At 38.5% G+C, this 14,463-nt stretch overlaps 1 pseudogene; it reads right to left on the reverse strand.

The window, feature by feature from the left end:
- Positions 1 to 3,636: 3,636 nt before the first annotated feature.
- LOC112204037 (serine/threonine-protein kinase SMG1-like) overlaps positions 3,637 to 14,463 on the reverse strand; it is a 35,131-nt pseudogene continuing 24,304 nt past the window's right edge.

The raw sequence follows: 14,463 nt of genomic DNA on the forward strand, positions 1-14,463 counted from the left end.
TAGACTGTGCAGGAGGTTGTTTAGGGCACAAGTCATTTCTCCCAATATTAACTTATAGGCAGTCTCCAAAACAGGAATATTCTTCAAACTGAGCATTGCTTGATAAACAGCACGGGCTACAGCAACAACCTGAAAAACAAAAAATTCAAGGAAGTGATAAATGGAAAATAAATCTTCTAAAATTATATGGAAAATAAATCACTATCTGTATTAGTGCTGATGATACAAATAAATTTAAGATTGATCAATTCACTGTCCGTAGCACTTAATATTTTAATTTTTTAAAAGCCAATCAGAAAACTGACACAGATCAGTATGCTATTTCAAATCTATTAAGTTTTATCACAAATAAAGAGTACTATAAATGAAAACTGTCAATAGGAAATTTCCAAAATGGCCGTTTTTTTTTTTTTTTTTTTAAATAATCAACATCAAAAGACGTATGCAAACAGCAGTTTAAGACTGGGTTTCTTAAATCTACCAGGAAAGTCTGTGGTGGATTTGACTAGGGGGTGGTTGAAAAGCCAGTCATTTTTGTTTACCAAATATACAGTACTTCTTAATTTATAACTTTATAAATGTGTCAACTTGTTTTACCCTTATGAAAATTTAATAAATTTAATAACAGCAAAAGATGCATAGTTTGAAAAGAGTATCTGGCACACCATTCATGAAAGTATTCAGTATGATTATCAAGAAATATAAATTTAAAAGAACAAATACAATCACTATATTCTAAATCAAACATTTCACATTTCACTCAATTTCACTTACATAGCCTGGTAAGCAACATTAGGTCCAACTCTTCAGTGACTCAAGTTGTCAAAATTCATTATCAGTGTATTACTTACCTCTTTTTCTTTATGATAACGCAAGAATAGTAGTTTAGATGATGGTATAAACAGTTTTTCTACAAATGATGATGGCAGTTTCGTATTTATCTGTTCAACAATCTAAAAGAATGAAATTTTTTAAAAATGAGCTTCTCTGGCCGGGCGCGGTGGCTCACGCCTGTAATCCCAGCACTTTGGGAGGCCGAGGCGGGCGGATCACGAGGTCAGGAGATCGAGACCATCCTGGCTAACACGGTGAAACCCCGTCTCTACTAAAAATACAAAAAATTAGCCGGGCGTGGTGGCGGGCGCCTGTAGTCCCAGCTACTCGGGAGGCTGAGGCAGGAGAATGGCGTGAACCCGGGAGGCGGAGCTTGCAGTGAGCCGAGATCACGCCACTGCACTCCAGCCTGGGCGACAGAGCGAGACTTCGTCTCAAAAAAAAAAAAAAAAAAAAAAAAAAAAAAAAAAAAAAATGAGCTTCTCAAATTACAAAAAGACATGGAGAAACCTTAAAGGCACACTGGTAACTGAAAGAAGCCAATTGAAAAGGCTACATACTATATGACTCCAACTACATGGCATTCTGGAAAAGGCAAAACGATGGAGACAGTAAAAAGATCAGGGGTTGCCATGGGCTTAAGATGGGGGGAGGGAGGAGTGGGGAGAGGGAAGGAGGAAGGAGTGGGTAGAACATAAAAGATTTTTAGGGAAGTGAAACTATCCTGTATGATACTGGTAATAGGGGAAACATGTCATTACACATGTTAAAGTCCATAGAATACATAACACAAAGTAAACTATAAAATTAGTTAATAATAATATATCAATATTCACTCCTTTGTAATAAATGTACCACACTAACACAATATGTTAATGAGGGGGAAACTGTTGGGATGAAGAAGGTATATGGGAACTCATTGTTTTCTGCTCAATTTTCTGTATATCTAAAAAAGAAAGTCTTTTAATTTAGAAAAATATATCTAAGCTATATTTTAAGGCCTTAATACTGTGACATTAAAGTGTTTAGACACCTAAATAGGACACACGTATTTTACAGTTATCATGGGCATTTTTTCACATTAGCAAAGAGAGGTGTAATTCCGGCAGAAATGCTCAGCAGAATGTCATCTAGAATTTGCTTTAAAATAATCCAGTTGGAGATGAAAAGATAGCAAAGAGGCCTAGATGAAACCAGATGGGCCATTTCTTTCTAATTATAGAAGCTGAGTGTTAAATATGTACAAATTTATTATACTATGCTCCCTATTTTTATGTGCTTCAGAATGTCCATAATAAAAGTGGGGGGAGGATATTTATGGTTAAGAAATTAAAGGAGGCCGGCCGGGTGCGGTGGCTCACGCCTGTAATCCCAGCACTTTGGGAGGCCAAGGCAGGCCGATCACAAGGTCAGGAGATCGAGACCATCCTGGCTAACATGGTGAAACCCCGTCTCTACTACAAATACAATTGTGCCACTGCACTCCAGCCTGGGCAAAAGAGCGAGACTCCGTCTCAAAAAAAAAAAAAAAAAAAAAAAAAAAATTAAAGGAGGCCAGGCATGATTGCTCACACCTGTAATCCCAGCACTTTGGGAGGGCAAGGCAGGAGGATTACTTGAGACCAAGAATTTAAGGCCAGCATAGACAATGTAGCGAGACCCCTTCTCTCCAAAAAATATAAAGGTTAGCCAGGCATGGTGGCATGCATCTGTAGTCCCAGATAGTCGGGAGGCTGAGTGGGAGGATCACTTGAGCCCAGGAGTTTGAGGCTGCAGTGAGCTCTGATTGTACCGCTGCACTCCAGCCAGGGGAATACAGCAAGATCCTGTGACCAAAAAAAAAAGAAAGAAAAGAAAAAAAGAAAGAATCTGGTGCGTAGAGCAATGTTTCCTCAGAAAAAACGAGTAAAGCTACACTAAGACTAGCTATCAACCACTAAAAATAGAGGCCGGGCAGAGTGGCTCATGCCTATAATCCCAGTACTTTGGGAGGCCAAGGCAGGTGGATTGCTTGAGCCCAAGAATTCAAGACCAGCCTGGGCAACATGGCAAAACTCCATCTCTACAAAATAATATAAAAAATTAGCCAGGTGTGGTGGTGCACGCCTGTAGTCCTAGCTACCTGGGGGGCTGAGGTGGGAGGATCACCTGAACCCAAGAGGTCAAGGCTACAGTGAGCCAAAAGCATGCCACTGCACTTCATCCTGTGCAACGGAGTGAGACCCTGTCTCAAAAAAAAAATTGCATTAAAAATAAAAGTAAATAGACACTAAAATGAAAGCATAGATTATAAGACTGATGAATGTACTCTAAGAAAATTATATAATAAAGCAAAGCCCTTATTTTTTTTTCTTTTTTGGAGACAGGGCCTTTTTTGTCACCTTGGCTGAGTGCAGTGGCACAATCAGAGCTCACTTCAACCTCAAGTTCCTGGGCTTAATCGATCCTCCTCCCTCAGCCTCCCGAGTAGCTAGGACTACAGGTGCACACCACTACACCAAGCTAATTTTTGACTTTTTGTACAGATGGGGTCTCACTACATTGCCCAAGCTGTGCCAGAATTCCTGGATGCAAGCAATCCTTCTGCTTTGGCCTCCCAAAGCGCTGGGATTGCAAGCATGAGCCACCATACCCAGACAAAGCCCTTCATTTCTTACATATCCATTTAAGGGCCTGAATAAACCAACACATTAAAAAGGAAAAGAATAATTCACATACCAGCATGAGTAAATTCAAGACTGAGATGATATAATCGGTACCACAAGTCTGGCAATTCTCCAGTTGGTCTAATCCATATGTAATGACCATGTCACAATGTATAGTCATGCTAGGATCCAAGCTGCCGAGCAAAACACCAACACACTCATTAGCAGCTGTCAACACAGCCTCAGAAAAAAACACCTGGTTTGCAGCCGTCACACATCTCATTACTCTGTACAGAACCTGTAAATGGGGAAAACCAGCAGCTTTTTAAAAAAATTCACGTGCTTCCACAAAGCAAGAAAATACTTTTTATTTAATGCAATTTCAACTGAAAATTAACTGCCTGCCTTGCCAGCAGTCTCTTAATATTCTAGTTCTCAGTAGCTGAATAATAATGATGCCTTTACTACAATATGTAAACATGATCTTGGCTAAAAAATCCTAAAGTGCTACTATGACAGGAAATGGAATCTGCCATCCTCTATTTCCCAGATACCCAACTTCGTTTCTCCCAATGTCACTAAATGGCTGAAGCTCAGAATCTTTATCATGAAATACACGACAGTAATGGTATTGACAGCATGGGAATAGCCTGCCCACACATACTACAAGCTAGCTCTTGGGCTTTTGGGAGTCAATCTTTCAAAACTGAACATACAAGTCACTTTAAGCTTATTAAAGCTTCTATCTACTGATGGTCTCTTTTGAAAGATAAGCACTCTCATGCTTACCACATAATATCTTCAAAAATCATATTATTTCCAATACACACACAAACAAAATCCCCCACTTCACTATAATGGCCAATTGTGTACTAAATTTCTAATAAAATAGGGGAGAAAACAGAGCAAATGTTAAAAAATATTTCTCTAATATTTAACAACCAATACATACAGGATTTTATTTAGTCTACCCATAGTTTTCATTAAAAGTATCCTTGGAGGTTGGGCATAGTGACTGACATCTATCATCCTAGCACTTTGAGAGGATTAGCTGGAAGGTTCTCTTGAGTCCAGGAGTTTGAGACCAGCCATGTCAACATAACAACACCTCATCTCTACCAAATTTGTTTTTAAATTAGTTAGGTGTGGTGGCTCACACCAGTAGTCCCACCAACTACTTGAGAGGCTGAGGTGGGAGGATCACTTAAGCCTGGGAGGTCAAGGCTGCAGTGAGCCAAGATCGTGCCACTGCACTCCAGCCTGGGCAACAGAGACCATGTCTCCAAAAAAAAAAAAAAAAAAAAAAAGAAGAGTGGTGGGGGAGAGGGCGGAGGGGGAAGCATTCTTGGCCATGCATGCACAGTGGCTCATGTCTATAATCCCAACACTTTGGGAGGCTGAGGTGGGAAGACTGCTTGAGGCCAAAAGTTCAAGACCAGCCTGGGAAACACTGAGACCCCATCTCTACAAAAATAAAAAATTAGCAGGAGCTATGCTGGGAGGATCACTTGAGCCCAAGAGATAGAGGCTGCACTGAGTCATAATGGCACCACCCCACTTTAAAAAGAAAAAAAAAAAAAAAAGCTGGGTATGGTGACACCCGCTTGTAGGGCTGAGTGAGGTGGGAAGTTCACCTGGGCCCAAGAGCTCAAGACTACAGTGAGCTATGATTGCACTACTACACTCCAGCCTGGGTGACAGAGTGAGGTTCCAGCTCCAAAAATAAATAAAAAAAATAAAAACCCCACCATTCTACCATTCTCAAAGGCCTAAAAGATCCTCATAAATCAATATACACCTATCCTATAAATTATGTCCCTTTTATTTTATGTCTGAATTAACGGCTTTTTATTTCAACTCTGTACAGTCTTCAAACAACCACCTTTTAGACATTAAAAATGAAGCAAAGATATTAAACCATTTTGAAACCATATTGGTTTAAAATACCGATATGCTGGTTTCATTTATCTTTCAGTTCTGACATTTCTGCTCAAGCACACAACTTACTATATAATCAATATCCTCTTTTTTTTAGCAACATGTTCAGCAAAAGTATATGCTCCTAAAAGCGAGTTTTATCCTGACGGTAAAATTTTCATCAGTTAGATTAAATTTTTTATGACTGTATCACACATGCTTCTTTCTCCTTATTCAAAGCAGAGTACAATGCCTGGGGTTCATTTCTTGTGTCTTTTCCACTGAACCCTCATTGGATGTGCTATATACAGTGCAGCTAATGTCTGAGGCTGCTGAAGTGTGGCAATCTAGCTACCTCATTTTTAATTTGTTTAGGTTCTTTGATATCAGGCTATCAAAGAATATAAAGATACACAAGTTTTCATATGAGTTCCATCTTATGCTCAGAGAAGATTACTTTCTGAGGCTTCTCCTATAGTGTGCTATTCGTAATATGTTGAAAAACTAAAAGGAAACCCAATAATTTAAAAGTAAAATTATAAGAAATATTATTTAAAAATGAAAGAATAAGATTTAAAAATTCAGAGTGGCCTTTTGTCATGGGAGGGTAGGGGAGTTGGATGAAAGGAGGATGAGATATAACAGGATTCCCTGCTTTTCTGGTTATTTAAGAAAGCAGTCAGACAATATATACATACATACATACATGCTAAACAAATGAAGGATTAATAACAGTTCACCTGGTAAAGAGAAGCATTTACAATGTAAAACAATTTTATTTTTGAATGACACTTCAAATGCCCAAAAGCACTTACATCTGTTACGTATGCCTCAGTAATTGGAGGGCCCGAATTGGGCTGAGGCGTTCCCCAATGCTCCTCACCACAGTACTAAATACCCGGAGAAGCGCAGCCAGCTTTGGTAATGACACTGATGGAGGAGGGACGTCTTCATCCACTGATTCCCCAGAGGCCACATGGCTGAGGTCCTACATGTGAATTCACAGCATTCTTAATAAGTAGTACATTGTTTAAAAAAAAAAAAAAAAACTCTAAAATATTTCAATCAATTCATTTTAGAATAGATTTTTAGGCTTTTAGAAAGAGAACTGTGGCCCATGAGAATATTCATGACTCTGAATATAAAAATGGGTTTTACCTAATTATTTCAAAAAGCCAACATTAAACCCAATAGACAACAAATTAAGGAAACAATCTCTTAAATCAACTCAGAAAGCTGTTGGGGAAAAATAAATTCTAGCACATATGCTCTAGTTATATGTAGGTATAAATGAAGACGGAAGCTTCTGCCACTCCTGAATTCGTTTTTGGCTAAAAATCTCATTCTAGGTATTCTTTGAGCCACTCAGCTCAACAGTAAGTCCTCCAAACCAAGAGCATGCACATGAAGAGCAAAGGGAGATTACAAGACCTGGTCTACAGATGTGTAACTGAAGAAGTACGATATATGAAAAGGACAAGATTCGCAAAAACTAGGATACTAGAACCAATGTATACATCTACCTAAAATTAAGCACCAAAATAACAGAAGAGAATGAGATCTTAAGGATAACAAGGGGAAGCATCTCTACAAACTAGAATGTGTGGCTTATGAGAGGTAGATCAGCTTTAAACGTGGGCTGTGAAAAAAGACATTCTAGGTGTGGGGGCAAAGAAAAAACAACGCAGAAGCAAAACATTTCCTTGCTTTTCTAGGAAAGAGTAAACACATCAGTACAGCTAAAGGTACTGAATTCCTGTTGACTACAAGCAGCAAAGATGAAAAAAACAAGATGAGGCCAAAATCTTTATGGGAGCCTTGACTGGTTGATCTGAATAGGGGAGAAACACAAAGAGATTCAGATAAGAGATGGCACAGAGTTAAGCCATGACGGTGGGGCCAGAAAAGCCAAGTACCAGTAACAGAGGCTTCAGCAGCGCTCTTAAAGCTCCTATGCTATATTCGTACAGCCACAAAAGCTGGCTGAAGCCAAGGCTTGTCCTCCAAAGTACGATTCAAGATCTCCTGTACATATGTAAGAGGAAAATCTTTAGGAGCTTTTGGTGTTTTGTGTTTTTTTATAACACAACATCAATTTGCTTTAAGACTCTGAAGACTGGGAACAAAAAATAAAAATAAATAACAAAATATGTCTTCAGAAAAATACCAGCTACCGAGAGTATGTAAAGCTTTGCGAAATACGAAGCTTGCAACGTTTCTTTTAGTCTCTCCAGCAATTCTCCTGGTAACTTAAACACATCTGAAATAAATGTTTAAAATACTGACTGGGCACGGGGGCTCATGCCTATAATCCCAGCACTTTGGGAGGCCAACGCGGCTGGATCACCAGTGGTCAGGAGTTTGAGACCAGCCTGGCCAACATGGTGAAACCCCGTCTCTACTAAAAATACAAAAATTAGCTGGGCGTAGTGGCGGGCACCTGTAATTCCAGCTACTCAGGAGGCTGAGGCAGGAGAATCATTTGAACCCAGGAGGTGGAGGTTGCAGTGAGCTGAGATCGTGCCATTGCACTCCAGCCTGAGTGACAGAGCGAGACTCCGTCTCAAAAAAAATTTTTTTTTTCAAAATATTGCAGTGGGCTTGTAATTTCTGCTTAAATGTCAGGAGGTCTGAGCCATTTTAAAATAAATCTAGCACAATTTAAGACTTTTTCTTAACCAAAATTTTAAGAAACAGCTTTCTATATACTCACCTCAGCATATGCTTCCATGTCTTCTAGAAACTGACCAACGAGGCGTAGAAAATGCAAGATCAGCTACCCAAAATGGCTCCAAACTCTGCAACCACCCTTGGAATCGCATAAGAAATTCTGAAAGGGTAGGGGAGAGAAAAAACACCAAAAAATCCAAATTAAAAAAATATAAGAGGCTTCTTTCAAAAAGTATCTGGTTTTCAAGCAGCATACCCTAAAACATGTCCTTATATCATAAAATTAAGACTGCTAAACATACTGATCACGATTAACCAATACCTCTTTAATTAATACCTCTTTAATTTCTGCAGAAATTAACAGGTAAATGTTATTTCCTTACTTTTTCAGTAAATTTCATATCTATATTGTCACTACACATGACTTAAGACTAAAATGCCACAATCTACCATTGGCCTGGCTAATCCCAGGGCCACATCTAACCATTAAAGGTGTATACTCATCTCCTCAGTGAAAATGAAACAGACCACTATCACCTGAATATCTTATTTTCAAAAGTTTATTACACCAAGTAAGTTACGAGAAACTATGACACTTGAAACAAGCTGAAATGTGCAAATGAGCCACGCTAGTCATTCACTTAACTCCAAAAAAATGGGAAACAAAACCATTTCTCATTTATGACAATTCTCCAAATTAACCCTATATTTCCTTTTTTAAAAAAATAACCAGAAAAACAATAAAATGTGACAAATAACTTGGATCTTCCATTGTCCACTTCAGGGTATTGCCACTGCAATATATTCTTACCATATACTTTCCTACCAGTACAAACTACAAATAACTTGGGGAAGTCCTGTCTGTACTTACTCTACCCACCTACTAGCAATTTCCTCTGAAAATATATATTTAGCTAACAAGTCATGTTCATTTACAATAAAACATTTCTCTGAATTAGTTTTCTTGCATTATTCAAGAAATGGCATTGATAGATGGTCACTGGGGGACCACTGCTCCTCCCCGACAGTATTTAAATAACTGGTATAGGCTGCAAGACTTACCAGATACCTGCTGCGTGAGCGAAGGTTTCTGAGTATGATCTCTATGCCATCCAACTAATATACCAATTGTATCCTTGATGGAAACAAAGAGAGAGGGGGCCAATCATTTTAAGATATTACTGCCATTCACCTGTGGACCATTTCACAGCAAAAGATCCTAAAAGGAGCATCTATGTTCTACCTACTTGACATTCTAGAAACTTAGAAAGGGGAGAGGGGCAGGAAAATAAAAGAACTACATTTCTGACAACAATGAAATAGTTTATTTTCTTCAAATATTTTAAGGTACGAACGTCAGAAAGAAAAATTCGGCATTTAACCCTGGAACCTCAAATATCACTGATTATATTCAAAGGAGCAGAGGCATTGTTTTCCATCTGATTCCTCAGTTCCTCACACACACAACCATCCCCCTCACCCCCGATCTGAACAGCGGAATGAGGAACTCACCCTAAAATTAGTGCTGAAAATATGAGGGTAACATCGAGCCACCAAAAGAATGCACTTAACACATCTGCAAAGCAATTCTGGTGTATCCACATTTTCAAGAATTGACTGCAGGCTGGTCATTACAAGCTTAAAAATAAAAGTTACAAACCATGAACATTCAACAAAATAGGGAGAAAACAAGCAAATTAGGTTCATTATTTACTAAGTGACTACATAAAAAACTGAGTATGAGACCAAGAAAAATAGATTCTGTAGTTTTAGTTAAAAAAAAAAAGAATTGACTTGTAAATTCCAACTGCTTGGGAGGCTGAGACACAAGAATCGCTTGAACCCAGGAGGCAGAGGTTGCAGTGAGCTGAGATTGCACCGCTGCACTCCAGCCTGGGAAATACAGCCAGACTCCATCTCAAAAAAAAAAATAATAATAATAAATAAATAAAATAAATAAATTGAAAATATTTCGCTCCACTAAGCTGTTAAGCTAAAAACAAATACTGTTTTCTCTTCTTCAATGTTTGTTAATATTAGTCCTTTGACATCAGTTAACATTAGTCCTTAATAACATCTGTTTACAATATCCCTAAATGCTCTCTTTAAGATTCTACCTGTGATTAAATTTCAAACACAAAAAAGTAAAATGGATTTGGGAAACTTTTCTATAAAGTACAACAATTACTTTGCAATCCAAAATATAAAGCAAATTTTATATAATTTATGCTTTAGTATATTAGTACTTGCTTTATATGAAAATTAAGGAAGATCAGTATGGCACCACACATGAATAACATGCAGGCTCAGGTTACCATTATACATAAATTTTTAAAATAAATATATGGCAAAAATAAAATAATAAATAACTATTTGTCATTCCATTGAAAGAATATTTATTTTGCAGCTGTTAAAAAACATTTTTCCCTAAAAAAGGAAAAGCTGTGCTTTACATAGCAATCTTATAAAAGAAATGCTAGAATCAGAAAACCATCATTTTAGGCTGGGTGCAGTGGCTCACACCTGTAACCCCAGCACTTTGGGAGGACGAGGCAGGTGGATTACCTGAGGTCAGGAGTTCAAGACCAGCCTGGCCAGCATGATGAAACTCCGTCTCTACTAAAAATATAAAAATTAGCAGAGCACAGTGGCACATGCCTGTAATCCCAGCTACTCAGGAGGCTGAAGCAAGAGAACTGCTTGAACCTGGGAGGCGGAGGTTGCAGTGAGCCGAGATCGTGCCACTGCCCTCCAGCTTGGACAATAGAGCAAGATTATGTCTCAAAAAAAAAAAAAAGAAAAAAAGAAAACCATTATTTTGCAATAGCCAATGTTATAATCTACACAGGCACAGACTATCAATGCTAAAAATCATTTAAAAGACATCTTGGGGTAATTACAGAAATTTGAATATAGAACACATATGTAATAAAATTCATTTTCTTAGGTATGATTACAATATTCTTGTTATACAGAAGAAAAACCTTATTCTTGGGGAGATGCATACTAAAACATTATGGGGTGAACTGTCATCATGTGTGTGGTTTTCAGATGCTCAACAAAAGTCTGTGAGAAAATAAAACTGTGGCAAAATATTAGTAACTGGTAAATCTAGGTGAAGCATATATTATGAAATTATTATCGTATTTACAGGTATTTATTTTACTGGTGCATCTATCTTTCTATGAATGTGAGAATTTTCACAAGAGCTGGGAAAATATTCATAATTATGCATGCAGAATAAGCCCAAGCTGGTGGCATTCTGTTCAGTTACAGGTAATTTTCTGAATCTTCCCTCAAATTTTTCTCAAACCTCTATAATCAAGGGGGAAAATGTTTCATTTTGTTTTGCTTTTTTGAGACAGGGTTGCCTATAATGGAGTGCAGTAGCTTGACCATAGCTCACTGTAGCTTCAACCTCCCAGGCACAAGCGATCCTCCTGCCTCAGCCTCCAAGTAGCTGGGATTACAGGTGCATGCCACCATGCCCGACTTATTTTTTTCTTTTTTTGTTTGATAGAAACAGGGTTTCGCCATGTTGCCCAGGCTGGTCTCAAACTCCTGGACTCTGGCAATTCACCAGCCTCAGCCTCCCACAGTGCTGGGGTTACAGGAGTGAGCCACCATGCCCAGTTAAAAATACATTTTTTATTTAAAAAAAAAAAAAAAAGAACATTCCTTATATTTCCTTTATATTTTTTAAACTACATACCCAAAATAAAGCATATCAAAAACTGTAAAAAAAAAAAAAAAAAAAAAACCCTAATATCAGATATTCCAAACACAACAATACCATAATTTAATCACTTAAAATCTTACTCAAAACTAAATCAATGATCTTTTAGGCCAGGTGTGGTGGCTCATGACACTAATCACAGTACTTTGGGAGGCCGAGGCAGGAGGATCACTTGAGGTCAGGAGTTCAAGACCAGCATGGCCAACACAATGAAACCCCATCTCTACTAAAAATACAAAAATTAGCCAGGCTAATGGCACACTCCTGCAATACCAGCTACTCGGGAGGCTGAGGCAGGAGAATCACTTGAACCCAGGAGGCAGAGGTTGCAGTGAGCCGAGATTATGCCACTGCACTCCAGGCTGGACAACAGAGCAAGACTCTGCATCAAAAAAAAAAAAAAAAAAGAATGATATTTTAATATATTCAGATACACAAATATGAAATAAAACTAAGTAGAGCTGCTATTCATTTACACATAATTATCTTATACCATTTGGAATAAGAATTTGGGGCACGTTAGCAAACCAAAAGGCTCAGAAAGAAGTTGTGATAGTTAGTTCTTGTCTCCCTCTACAAATGTGAAGCACTCTTCTATCCGGCATTACTAGTGGAGTTCCTATTTTCAACTTTGCAAATCATTCTGGTCCTAAGCAATCTCAAAAACAACATTTCTAAAAACCAAAGAGGAAAAAAATCTTTTTTTTTTTTTTTTTGAGACAGAGTCTGGCTCTGTCTCCCAGGCAATGGTGCGATCTCAGCTCACTGCAACCTCGGCCTCCCGGGTTCAAGCGATTCTCCTGCCTCAGCCTCCTGAGTAGCTGGGACTACAGGCGCGTGCCACCACGCCCGGCTAATTTTTGTATTGTTAGTAGAGACGGGGTTTCACCATGTTGGCCAGGATGGTTTCGATCTCTTGACCTCATGATGTGCCCGCCTCGGCCTCCCAAAGTACTGGGATTACAGGCATGAGCCACCGCGCTTGGCTGAGGAAAAAAAATCTTAAAACTAACTTATTTCAAATCTAACTTCAACGTGTATCTTTTTTTTTTTTTTTTTGAGACAGAGTCTCGCTCTGTCCCCCAGGCTGGAGTGCAGTGGTGCGATCTCGACTCACTGCAAGCTCCGCCTCCCAGGTTCACGGCATTCTCCTGCCTCAGTGTCCCAAATAGCTGCGACTACAGGTGCCCGCCACCACGCCCGGCTAATTTTTTTTGTATTTTTAGTAGAGATGGGGTTTCACTATGTTAACCAGGATGGTCTCGATCTCCTGACCTCATGATCCGCCTGCCTCAGCCTCCCAAAGTGCTGGGATTACAGGCGTGAGCCACCACACCCGGCGTGTAAGCCTATTTTTTAGAAGAAATCTCTCCCTCTCTCTCCACATATATGCATATATGTATGTAGCACTGATCCTTGAACAGTGTATCCTTTACTCAAACTGAGAAAGAGGAATTTTTAAAACATATTTCCTATCAGTAGATAACCCCTATTCTATGTTTCCCTTCTTCAAGCTCCCCTCCAAGGACATGTGTTAAAGGGACAATTTTCTTCCCAAGTACATCATGCATTTTTCCCCCTTCATTCTTACCTGCATTACAGATGAAAAGGCTTTCTTTTCTCCTACAGTCTCTAGTGCTTTGTAGGCGGCACATAAGTAGAGGAGTTTAACTTCATCTTTTGCAGATGAGCTAAATTTGCTAAAAATCCACTTGAAGATCTTCTCAGCCTCATAGCTCAGAGAAGCACAAAGAAGGCCGAGACAGCCAGCTCCCTCCTGTCTCAACTCCTGAAGCAATTCGCTACTGTGTTTATTTTAATGCAAACAAAAAACACACACAAAAGGCTCAAGTTTTCTATGATGACACGAGTAATACATCTTACAAAAGAATGTCTTAAGTGGTTTTTTAAATTTCTATTCAAACTACATAAAAGGTTGAAATTTTCTCCACTCTAAATACTACAGTCTGTCTAGCCTGCATTGCCCTCAAGTATCTGTCGGACATTACTTTCTTTTTACAAAATCAATTATTTACAAACAGTGAGGGAAGGCCCAAAAATGCTAAATTCCGTCTCAAACTGTATTAAATAACTCTCAGAAAAGGGCAGCAACAAATAATTAGATAAAACACTCTACACATAACTGCATTCTACATAATATCCAATATGTAATGACTATAAAATAAAAAATGGTAATAGTTAAATACAGAAACTTAAAAGGATAACAGTAATGATTTACATAGAACTTTAATAAGTAACTCTATAAAACAAAACCATCAAAAGGCACTAAGGTTTATGACCAGCTGAGATAAATTTTGGGTACTTGCCAACACTGCAAATCTTTGGGAATCACCATAACAAAAAATGACCACACACCTCTGGAGACTAATAGCCAGAGAATATATGGTTTGGATCCACTCTTACCCAAAGAAGGAAATTCCTTTTTACCTCTATTCTCTAAGCAGTTTCAAATTCTCTAGTTTCCAAAAACTAATTTTATTCTTCATGCCTGCATCAAGAGTTTATGCCATTCCATAAGTCAAGACTCAGTTATCCAGTGAGACTAGCAAATTAAAAAAATAAAATATTCCAGCCAGGCACGGTGGCTCATGCCTGTAATCCCAACACTTTGGAAGGCTAAGGTGGGTGGATCACCTGAGG

This window comes from Pan troglodytes, chromosome 18 (assembly GCF_028858775.2).
Source record: "Pan troglodytes isolate AG18354 chromosome 18, NHGRI_mPanTro3-v2.0_pri, whole genome shotgun sequence".
In the NCBI taxonomy this organism is placed as follows: domain Eukaryota; kingdom Metazoa; phylum Chordata; class Mammalia; order Primates; family Hominidae; genus Pan; species Pan troglodytes.